The following is an 11,372-nucleotide window of genomic DNA, read 5'->3' on the forward strand; positions in this document are numbered from 1 at the left end:
CATCTTCCATTTCAACTCACTCTTTTTAAAAAAAAAAAAATACTGTCTCTGATTTTGACTAAGCCATTTCAACACCCTGGATTTCCACTTCTCGGCCCATTACTTGGTGGATTTTCTGTTGTTTAGGATCATTATTCTGTTGAAATGGCTCCCTCAGGTCCAACTTTCTGACTGATAACTTGAATTATCTTCAAGCATATGCTTCAAGCTGCCAAATGTGTCCTGTGTTAATGAAGCCAAACGGCTCTTTGTTTCATCTGTGAGAGTAGATCCTCCCAAAAGGCAAATTGTTGCTTTAAAGTCTTTATGGAGCATGAATGTGTGTGGATGGCACACAGTTCACAAAGCTCAAACCTCTTTCTTTCTACACGTTTAGATAAAGACAGTTCCAGGAGTTTCCCTTTGATTCTGGGATGGACAGTCTGTATTAGATCTTCTAAAATTGCTTGTCAGACATGAACATCTACAAACATTAGATAATGCTTTGGATCTTGGCACGATTATGCCCCACACTGACAGTGAAGAGACAACAGTCGCTATATTTGACATTCACCAGGTCACAAGTTGCCCATCTAGGGTTGGGATTGGGTTTTATTTTGGCTTAATCTTCAACCACTTACAGAGTTTCCTATTTGTAACTCCCACATGAAAAGGCTTTTGACAAAATAAACTAACAATAAAGGCAAAATAAATGTATGAATGTATTGAAATGTAAAGTGTGAAGAGAGATTCTATTTCTCGGCTGTCCTGGGAACGCCTTGTTGTTCCCCCGGACAAGCTGGAGGAGGTAGCTGGGGAGAGGGAGGTCTGGGCTTCTCTGCTTGGGCTGCGCCTGCGACCCGGCCTCGGATAAGCAGAAGAAGATGGATGGATGGAGTGAAGGTGTGCCTCTACAACATGAAGCTAAAATAAAACCCAGTTCCATCCCTACATGGGTGACGACCTCATGGATATCAAAAGAGAAATAAGGAAGTTTTCTATCATTCACGCCTAACCTATAAAACCTGATTATTATTGTTTTGAACCTAAAGTCGTGTAAAAAGTGTGTCTTGACTGATCTGCTGTCTTGTTTAAATTCTTCTTATCTCCCTCTATGTGTGGCTCTGTTGGTTTCCTACATATCTGTACTGAATTACAAGTGCTAATTATAGCTATTTTAGATACTTTTGGGTGGCTTTAGTTTGAAAATATCTGCCCTGTAACCTTGTTGCTTTATAAAGTTGAAATTACTACCGTCAGAGAAATCTGGAGTAAACACTTTCACATGTAGGAAAAGTAACTGAACTGAAGGTGCTTTCCTTCACTCTGTGCCTAATTTGCTCAGTACTGAAGTGATAAGAGTGGGTTGTACTGCATAGACAGTAAAATTACACCACTAGGTGGCGTATTAGCTCCACAGACCATGCATACCTATGCAGTCTGACCCATCTGCTGCTATCAGTTATCCACTTTGTCAGCAGAGCTGCAGGGCCACACCACAGAGGCAATCCATTTATATAAATGTGTGCCTATTCCTCACCACCGGACGAGTCATGTGTCATCATCATTAGGAGCATAATACATTGATGACAAGGTATCTATTGTACAGCTCATTTTCAAAAGTGCCTCAGCTTGTTCGCTGTGTTTTTTTTAGTCTTTTCCGAATCCTCTGAATCAGGAGAGTATTGACTGGAAAAATGCAATAACATGAATGAGTCGGTAAATTACATTTGCAGTATATGGATGTGATATTTGTCCTGGCGGTAGAGGGCTATTTGGTAGTGAATAAAAGCGTGCACAATTGATGCTGAGGACAGATTACAAATGTCATGTGCTCTAGCAGGAGTTTTTTATTTAGCCACGCTGCAGTCTGAGGGGAGGAGGGCTTGCTGTCGTTTTCAGGAGCCGTGCGAGTTTGTGCTGAGTTTCTCAAAGCGTATTGAACAGTTTCATTGAGTCGCTGAATCTTATTGTCAGACAGGAGTCACTCCGGCATTTGAACAGCAACGCCGGATTAAAAATCACTCGAGTTGCATCCTGGCACTTCGTGTCTCAATCCCAAAGTTCAGGCAAACTGCAAAAGTCTATGCAAATTTATTCCCAAACTTTTCCCCAAGCCTCCGCGGCCATTTCCCATTTTATACCATGACGTCGAGGCTGTTAATGATAGGAGCTAATCTCCTCTGGACGGCTTGATTCCTCCCTCTTTTGTCCTGCCCTCTCTCACCGACGCCTTTCCCTCCAGGCCCTGACACCCCTCTGCCACCCACGCCACTGATGTCATCCTGCCACAGCGAGGTGGAGCAGCAATTTCCTCCTGCCACAACTTGCTTAATCTTTGATGTTGCTACGCCGCCTCCGGCTTTGGGTTATACACCGGTGTCTATCACCCTTCTGTGTGTGTGTGTGTGTGTGTGTGTGTGTGCGCGCACGCATAGGAGGGTAAAGACAGATCACGGTGAATGTATCTCAGTTCCAACCTTGTGTGTGTGTGTGTTGACCTACCAACAATGTCCACTTGACACAAAAGCTGCTGTATAGATTTCCAAACAGACCCAGAACAGTAACAGAGGCTGCTGAAAACTGGGATGTGTGTGTGTTGTTTTGGATAGATGAGGGCAAAGCAGCTGACTGACAGCTCAGACAGTAGGAGAGGAGCATTGCGGTCAACGCCAAGGAGAAGGGAAGATGGAAGAGAGGGAGAGGCTGTGGTCATGGTTAGATATTAACCTCATGGAATTATCCCCGGACTCTGCTCGCTCCCAAAACCACAGTTTACCAGCCACTGGTTGGAGGAATTAAAGAGAGATATTAAATTTCATGTTGTGAAGAGGTTTCAGAGCGGGAACAACAGCTACCAGGCTCAGGGCTGAAGGAGGCCTAGTGCAGACCGAAGGGAGCAACTTCCTCTGTCTTCCCACGGTTTCATTCACTGTAACTCATAAGAAATGAGCCACTAAAAATACATAAGAGAAATAAATGTCCCATGCTCTCAAGGATATTATCTTTACATGTTTCATTGTGGACAGTTTAACAATTTACTGTAAATCGGGGGGAGATTGTGATTTGGGAAGCTGTGATGCTATACTGTCCTGATGCTGAGATAAAGACTTTTCAAAAGAAAAGTCTGACATTTTACAAAGTGCTCCGTTACTGTAAACCCCCCTCACCCAAACCCAGGCTACATTTTTGGAGTCGCTGGTATGTGTTATAAAAGTAGAGTGCCTTAAATGTGCATTTTTTTAAATGGGGTAACTTTTCAGTTTCTCTGTGATGTTGGTGGACATTTAACTGATGAGTTTATGGATAAGGCCATACTGATGAAAACATAATTTTTTTCAGTGATGGTCCTTATTAGCGTCAGAAAGGAATTGGGTAAACAAATGAGTGTGCAGCGTCTTTAGGTTAATATCTGGTTTCAAAACACGAATATAGCAATGGCAAAAATGCTCATATCAAAGGTTTACAACAGGACTTCACTTATTAGTGGATGATACCATGCTGGCTACATCTATGCTTTATAATATATGGCCAGAGCCAGCTTGCTGTTTGCCTGTGTGCTATGCTAAGCAAGCTATCTCCTACAGTGGGGCAAAAAAGTATTTAGTCAGCCACCGATTGTGCAAGTTCCCCCACTTAAAATGATGACAGAGGTCAGTAATTTGCACCAGAGGTACACTTCAACTGTGAGAGACAGAATGTGAAAAAAAAATCCATGAATCCACATGGTAGGATTTGTAAAGAATTTATTCGTAAATTAGGGTGGAAAATAAGTATTTGGTCACCTCAAACAAGGAAAATCTCTGGCTCTCACAGACCTGTAACGTCTTCTGTAAGAAGCTTTTCTGTCCCCCACTCGTTACCTGTATGAATGGCACCTGTTTGAACTCATCATCTGTATAAAAGACACCTGTCCACAGCCTCAAACAGTCAGACTCCAAACGCCGCCATGGCCAAGACCAAAGAGCTTTCGAAGGACACCAGGAAAAGTATTGTAGACCTGCACCAGACTGGGAAGAGTGAATCTACAATAGGCAAGCAGCTTGGTGTGAAAAAATCAACTGTGGGAGCAATCATCAGAAAATGGAAGACATACAAGACCACTGATAATCTCCCTCCATCTGGGGCTCCACGCAAGATCTCATCCCGTGGGGTCAAAATGATCATGAGAACGGTGAGCAAAGATCCCAGAACCACACGGGGGGACCTGGTGAATGACCTGCAGAGAGCTGGGACCAAAGTAACAAAGGTCACCATCAGTAACACACTACAACGGCAGGGAATCAAATCCTGCAGTGCCAGACGTGTTCCGCTGCTGAAGCCAGTGCATGTCCAGGCCCGTCTGAAGTTTGCCAGAGAGCACATGGATGATCCAGCAGAGGATTGGGAGAATGTCATGTGGTCAGATGAAACCAAAGTAGAACTTTTTGGTATAAACTCAACTCGTCGTGTTTGGAGGAAGAAGAATACTGAGTTGCATCCCAAGAACACCATACCTACTGTGAAGCATGGGGGTGGAAACATCATGCTATGGGGCTGTTTTTCTGCCAAGGGGACAGGACGACTGATCCGTGTTAAGGACAGAATGAATGGGGCCATGTATCGTGAGATTTTGAGCCAAAACCTCCTTCCATCAGTGAGAACTTTGAAGATGAAACGAGGCTGGGTCTTCCAACATGACAATGATCCAAAACACACCGCCCGGGCAACAAAGGAGTGGCTCCGTAAGAAGCATTTGAAAGTCCTGGAGTGGCCTAGCCAGTCTCCAGACCTCAACCCCATAGAAAATCTGTGGCGGGAGTTGAAAGTCCGTGTTGCTCGGCGACATCCCCAAAACATCACTGCTCTCGAGAAGATCTGCATGGATGAATGGGCCAAAATACCAGCTACTGTGTGTGCAAACCTGGTAAAGACCTATAGTAAACGTTTGACCTCTGTTATTGCCAACAAAGGTTATGTTACAAAGTATTGAGTTGTATTTTTGTTATTGACCAAATACTTATTTTCCACCCTGATTTATGAATAAATTCTTTACAAATCCTACCATGTGGATTCATGGATTTTTTTTTTTTTTTTTTTCACATTCTGTCTCTCACAGTTGAAGTGTACCTCTGGTGCAAATTACTGACCTCTGTCATCATTTTAGGTGGGGGAACTTGCACAATCGGTGGCTGACTAAATACTTTTTTGCCCCACTGTAGTTGTAGCTTTTTCTGTAAAGAAATGACTAAGAGCAGTATTGAGCTTTTTACTCTAACAGTTTGTTCAGAACAACCAGAAAGTGGAGTTTTATGTGGCAAGGTTACTTAGAAAGTCTAACAGGGGGAGATTCTTTCATAAACGGTTGATTTTTCTAACAACACTAGCAATCAGAAATTCAACTCAGTTCAGCTGATTTAAATTTATATAGCACAAGACAACAACAACAACCTCAAGTCACTATATATATAGCGAAAACCCCAATAATCTAATGACCGCCTGTGACCAAGCACTTGGCAACAGTAGGAAGAAGAAACTGCATTTTAACAGGAAGAAACCCTGCAGCAGAACCAGGCTCGGGGAGGGACTGCCATCTGCTGCAACTGGCTGGGGGCTGAATCAAGGAAGACAGGAAAAAAGACACACTGGGAAATTGGCTGCTAGCTTTCTCTCTATAGGCAGCTGGAGGAAAAAAAGAAACTATAGGATGTCCTAAGTTGTGCTAACGTGTTGGGGTGGCTGTAGCTCAGGAGATAGAGCAGTGAGCTACTGATGCAGGGGTGGGCAATTCCAGGCCCCGAGGGCCGGTGTCCTGCAGGTTTTAGATCTCACCTTGGGTCAACATATCTGAATCACATGATTAGTTCTTTACCAGGCCTCTGGAGAACTTCAGGACATGTTGAGGAGCTAATTTAGCCATTTAAATCAGCTGTGGTGGTTCAAGGACACATCTAAAACCTGCAGGGACACCGGCCCTCGAGGCCTGGAGTTGCCCACCCCTGCTGATGGAAGGTTAGTGGTTCGATCCCTGGCTCCTCCAGTCTGCAAGTATCCTTGGGCAGGATCCTAACTCCAAATTGCTCTCTGATGCGTCCATTGGAGTATGAATGGTAGTTAGGAAGCACTACGAAACATAGAACACAGTGATTGGGTGACTATGTCATGTTGTATAGAGTGCTTCGAGTACTCTGAGAGAGTAGAAAAGTGCTATATACAAATTAGTCAATTTACCATGTTGCTGTTACTTCAGGTTGAGGTTATACTCCGCTTTCTCTTGGGGGTTAGGGTCCAAAAACTCTAGCACGATTTGGTTTGAAAACAATAACTCTTTTAAAGGAAGTGAATAGATTTCCCCAAACATCTAAATAATCTCTTAATGGTTATTATGAGGTACGCTACATAAGGTGGTAGTTTTATAACGTAGTGTAGTGTGCTAATGTACAAGCTAGTCAAACTCCACACTATCAGCATGTTAAAGCCACTGAGAAAAGAGAATATTAAAGGGTTTTCTAAAAAAAAAGGGTTTTGCAGTCAAGCAGCAACCTTTCTTGTAAAAAAAAAATAGATCTTGGAATTGAAGGATTTCTTGTGGAAATCCTCACCCCCTTTTAAGTTATATTGATGCTATGCATACCCACTAAGCTAGCAAAAGTTGCACAGTAAACACACAGGATTTATAGTCTTTGTGCTAATCTAAGATAAGTGTTAGGGAGCTATATCTCCTGGCGAAGAGAAATTATATTCCTTTTAAATTCTTCATAAAATACACACAAAGAAAATTACAGCATTGTGCAGAGTATAAAAGGTATTATTGGTGGGGGGGGGGGGGGGTAAGGTGAAAAGAGTTTGTGTGTTGGGCTAAAAGTTAGCTAATTTGCAGTCTGTGTGGTTTGTCTGTCACTGTCTAGACTGTGCCACCTCCATGTTTTCTCAGATGGGAGGCTGTGTTACGCCCTTTAGATACGCAAACAACACAGCAACCAAGTATTTGTCCATGGGAGGGGAGTGTGTGTAGTCTTTGTACAGTTTAAATGCACGTTGTATTTTATGCTCCTTGTGTGTGCACTTTACCTGTTTGTGATTTATTGAGATGGGAGCGAGTTCTCATTAGCTAAAATAATCAGGATTTATGAGTCTCTCTGCGCTGTAAGCGACAGGCCGGAGGCTGCTCCCCACACTGGCGCACACAGCCCGGCTAACCGAGTTTGCTCATCACTGTCTCGCTCCTCCATCGAGGCTCATTCAGTCAATCATTCATCAGTTACGCACACTTTAGAGTAATTTGTGCTTTTTTACTTTTTCTCTCTCTACACACATTCTTTGAGCATGTCTAAAGTGTTCCCGGCTTCCGCATGAGCAGTTTGTCTTCGCGCTAGTCTTCCCCTGATGTCCATGCTGACATCATTTGCCCGTCTGTGATGTTTGCAACTTTATTATCTTCTCCTGTATTTGTCTGTATCGTCTTCCACTGTTAGCTGTTACTCAAACCAGGTCATTGTGTGTGTGTTTGTGTGTGGAGGGTAGGTGTAGTATTTCTTTTTCTATAACGACCAATTTGAGATTTAGTCCAGGCACAACCAGTAGGCCAAAACGTGATTTCTCTCATCAGTTGGTGAGTGGTTGCTGGAGGCAGCTGTCACTCCTGTCGCTGACTATGAAACCTTCATTTACTCAGGCCTAAAGACATGTCATAGACACTGGGAACTGCAGGTTGCTGGAGAAAAGTGTATTCCACAACTGGTTGGCAAGTGGTTGATACCGTGCTCTACCAAAAACCTCCTTGCGATTGCATTGTTCGCTAGCAGGTTGCTGCGGTAGTTTACATGGCACATGCTGATTTGTCTGCAAAGATTTGCAAACTGCTCACCAAATGGTAGTGAAACTGAAAAATGTGACACAATTTTTAAAAACGAGCAGTAAGGCACAGCTTTCAATTTGAAGACAGGTGTTTGCAGACAAAGCAGCATCTTTCATGCAGACTATAGGTGACTGGGTTAATCTGCTAGCAACCAAAGCTTTTACAAGGAGATTTTTGGGTTGGCACACTTTATGTGTACAATTTCACCAGGTGATAGGCAGCAATCTCCAGCCAAGGTGAACGTGGAAGTTTGCCTAACCAAGTTTGCTAGCATTAGCTGCTAACTAAACACTCCCCCTTCTTTTCCAGTTATAGTGCTAAAAAAAAACCTACCACAGCAGCGACTAAAACTCTTAGTTCCAACTTCAGTATTCTTCAGACTTTCAGAAACCAATGTGATGTCACAGTAACAACTTCCATCTTTTATATACAGTCTATTGGTACAGCTCTCGTATGATGGGACTTTTTGGAAAGTACTCTGTGTTTTAGTGCTTTTAGAGACAAAAAATTTCAAGGTCATGCTCGCATTTTACAGTTCAGGTTAAAGTCAGGTGTAGGTTAGGTGTGGGGTTAGACTTTTAGTTATGAAGCAATGCATTATGTTACCATGAGGCCAAAAAAATCGTGAACTACATGTGTGTGTCTAAGATCCCTGGAAACACCCTCTCGAATGTAAATGGCTAACAACCCCCCTCTGCATCTTTCAAGAAGGAAAAGCAGGAAGAGAAGGGAAATGAGACAGGCAGACGAATGACCACCAAACACAGTCGAGTGATAGACACGCATACAAATATACAGCAAGTCAACGGCGAGGGACTCAGAGACAGAGTGAAGGAGGAGGAGGGGATGGGATGGTGGGGATAAAAGCGTTCAGTAAAATGGGTCAGGCCTGTCTGCCATACCAGGCACATACACACAGTGTGCAACCCCGAGAGAGAGACCCAGACTGTACAACATGCTGCCGAGAGGAGAGACGGCAGGAGGGGAGGGAGAAGTAGAAGGATCACAGAAAAACAGACATGGAAACAGAGATGAGCTCAGATATGAAAGTTGCAGTTCACTCAAATCACACAAAAATATGTTCTTACGTGCCTTCCTATAGCGCTATAGGCTAAAGTGATTCTGTTTATCTGTTGTGCATGTTGAGATCTCTGAGATTTCCGTTTACACCAAGAACAACGTCTTCCCAGGAAAACAAAGTACTTCAATTCAGAAGTGGCACCCTCGCAGGACTCAGGTTAAGGACGTTAACACAGGAAAGCACTCAGTCATTTTGATGAGGCGAAGCAGGAGGTTTCAAATGACTGAAAGCTGATGAACTGCAGCTTTGCTGTATTCACTGTGCACTGGCTGTGTGATTTTTCAGCAAACTCTCAGTTTTCACCTTTTTGGCAGTTGTATAGTCGTGGGAAGCGGGGATGGTGGAGATGTCAGGTGACTGTGTGATACTGTACATCTGGGTATCAATCCAATACCAAGGGCAGGGCATTATTGCCGATACTAATATTGATATCAATACTTTTAACATATAAAGGCAGCTTATATAATGAGTTATAAGGTTAATTATTATCAGTTTGCAAATTCTGAACACATTTTAATGACCACTGTGATTTTTACTTTCTTGCAGATTTAAATTAGTTGGATTAATTTTGATGACAGGTATTCTTTCATGGGCAAAGGTACAAGAAGATGAAATCTGTTCTTACTAAAGCAGTGTACCTGCTTCTTTATCTGCTGGACAGTATTTTTAAAAAAGACAACCTTAGCTTTTAGCTTCAAGATCACACCACAGTTCTTTTTCATTCATGTGTTGTCATTAAATTTCCGAATGACGGGTCTGACGGGACGAGGAGGAAGTTGGTTTTGACCTGTGACTAAAAGAGCCTCGCGTTAGACTCTGACCCGAGATGCTGAATGCGGTTCTGCCGGCTGCTGTTCAGGCCGCGCCAGTCATTTTTTATGGTACGCTGCTCGCCTGATGAAAGGACGCGGGCGAGTTTGTTTGGTGGACTGGAACTGCATCAAAGAAAAGAGAGAGAAGAAAGGAAAACGAGCCAGGCTGTCACTGAAGTGAGAACTGCTCCGCGGCTGCTTGGCTTGAACAGATGAAAGGGTTAATATCATTTGACAACACTCAACAATGAGTAATGACTCCAAAGCCTCCCACTCCCCTCCATACCTTCACGCTGTTTCACTTTTTTTCTTTTTTCCTGATGCGTGGCTTTATTTGCCGTACTGCTTCTGCTACACTCTGCCTTGTTTGTCTCCATTGTATGCACAGCAGCGTGCTGCTTACCGTCTGTATGTGCCTAGGTAAACACGTTTTGTGAATATCAGTTAATCCATCACGGCCGTCACGCTGAAAAGTTTCTCTCCCGCAGGGCCCTGCGGTGCTGCGGTATCAGGTGGAAGAGTTCCACTTCCTGTCTTTGTGGGCAGGTTCCTGGCCGAGAGGGACAATCTCCCCACTGGCCCCTGGCGAATTAAGCATGCAGCCCTTGGGTGACACTACCTGTTCTGCCACGGCCCTGGATGGCGCCACTGTGGGGCTGGTGGAAGGGTGTGTGTGTGTGTGTGTTTGTTAAAATGGTGCAAAAAGGAAGTTGCAGTTTGTTTTCTGTGGCCTGAAATAGAACTCTTGCTAACATTATTTGCACTCCTGCTGGTGTAATAGCAGAAATTCAACAGTGGTGTTATATTTTGGTGTGAGGTGGCAATCACTTTGTCGTGGGGAAGGATTCATGTCAGTATCTCCCCCTCTCACACACACACACATTTGCACAGGCGAGCTGCACAGATTTTAAATTGAATCTCTCTTGTCCGCGCTGTGGGTGACCTTCCCATTCAGAGCTGAGGAATGTTCCAGAAAGCCAATACAGCCACCGTGATTTCATTCTCATGCAGCCAGCCGGTGACAAGCAGGGAGAGAGATCCAAGAGACAGGGGGGAGCAAGGAGCCTCATACTTTCTGACCTTGTATATGATTATAGAAGGTGGCCCAGAGGAGCTGGTCAATTCTGAACGGACTCTCGTGGGTTATTAGATATTATCCACGTGTTACATGGAAATTAATTAATTTATATTTAATCTGGGAAAAGAATACAACATCTTCTCTTTGTGTGTGGGTAAAAGTCTCTAAGAGCTTCCAAAGTAATGTGCTATTTTCACTTATGTGAACATGTTATTGTAATAATTTCATTTCGTGTGTGCGAGGAGATAAATGGTGGAGCATCCTACAGCTTGATGTTGCTGGTGTAATGCAAACCGCAGGTAGGACAGAAACAACAACATGCTAACACAAAGCTAGCCAAGAACCCGGAGTCATGTTAAAGCTGAGTGAATGGCGACCCCAGCTCAGCAGCCAGAGCCTGGATTTCAACAGGTACCCAAAAAAGGCAGTGATTAATTATTTATTTCATTGTATGTTTCATTGTATCAACAACTGTGAAAGTGTAACAGTGCATAACTGTGGATACAGCTTTCTAACTAAGTCAGCTCACACTAGCTGATAGCTGGACACTCAAAAATCTTTTATATACAGTTTATGTTTTTAAAA

Source organism: Aulonocara stuartgranti, assembly GCF_965226115.1.
Source record: "Aulonocara stuartgranti genome assembly, chromosome: 14".
Taxonomy (NCBI): Eukaryota; Metazoa; Chordata; class Actinopteri; order Cichliformes; family Cichlidae; genus Aulonocara; species Aulonocara stuartgranti.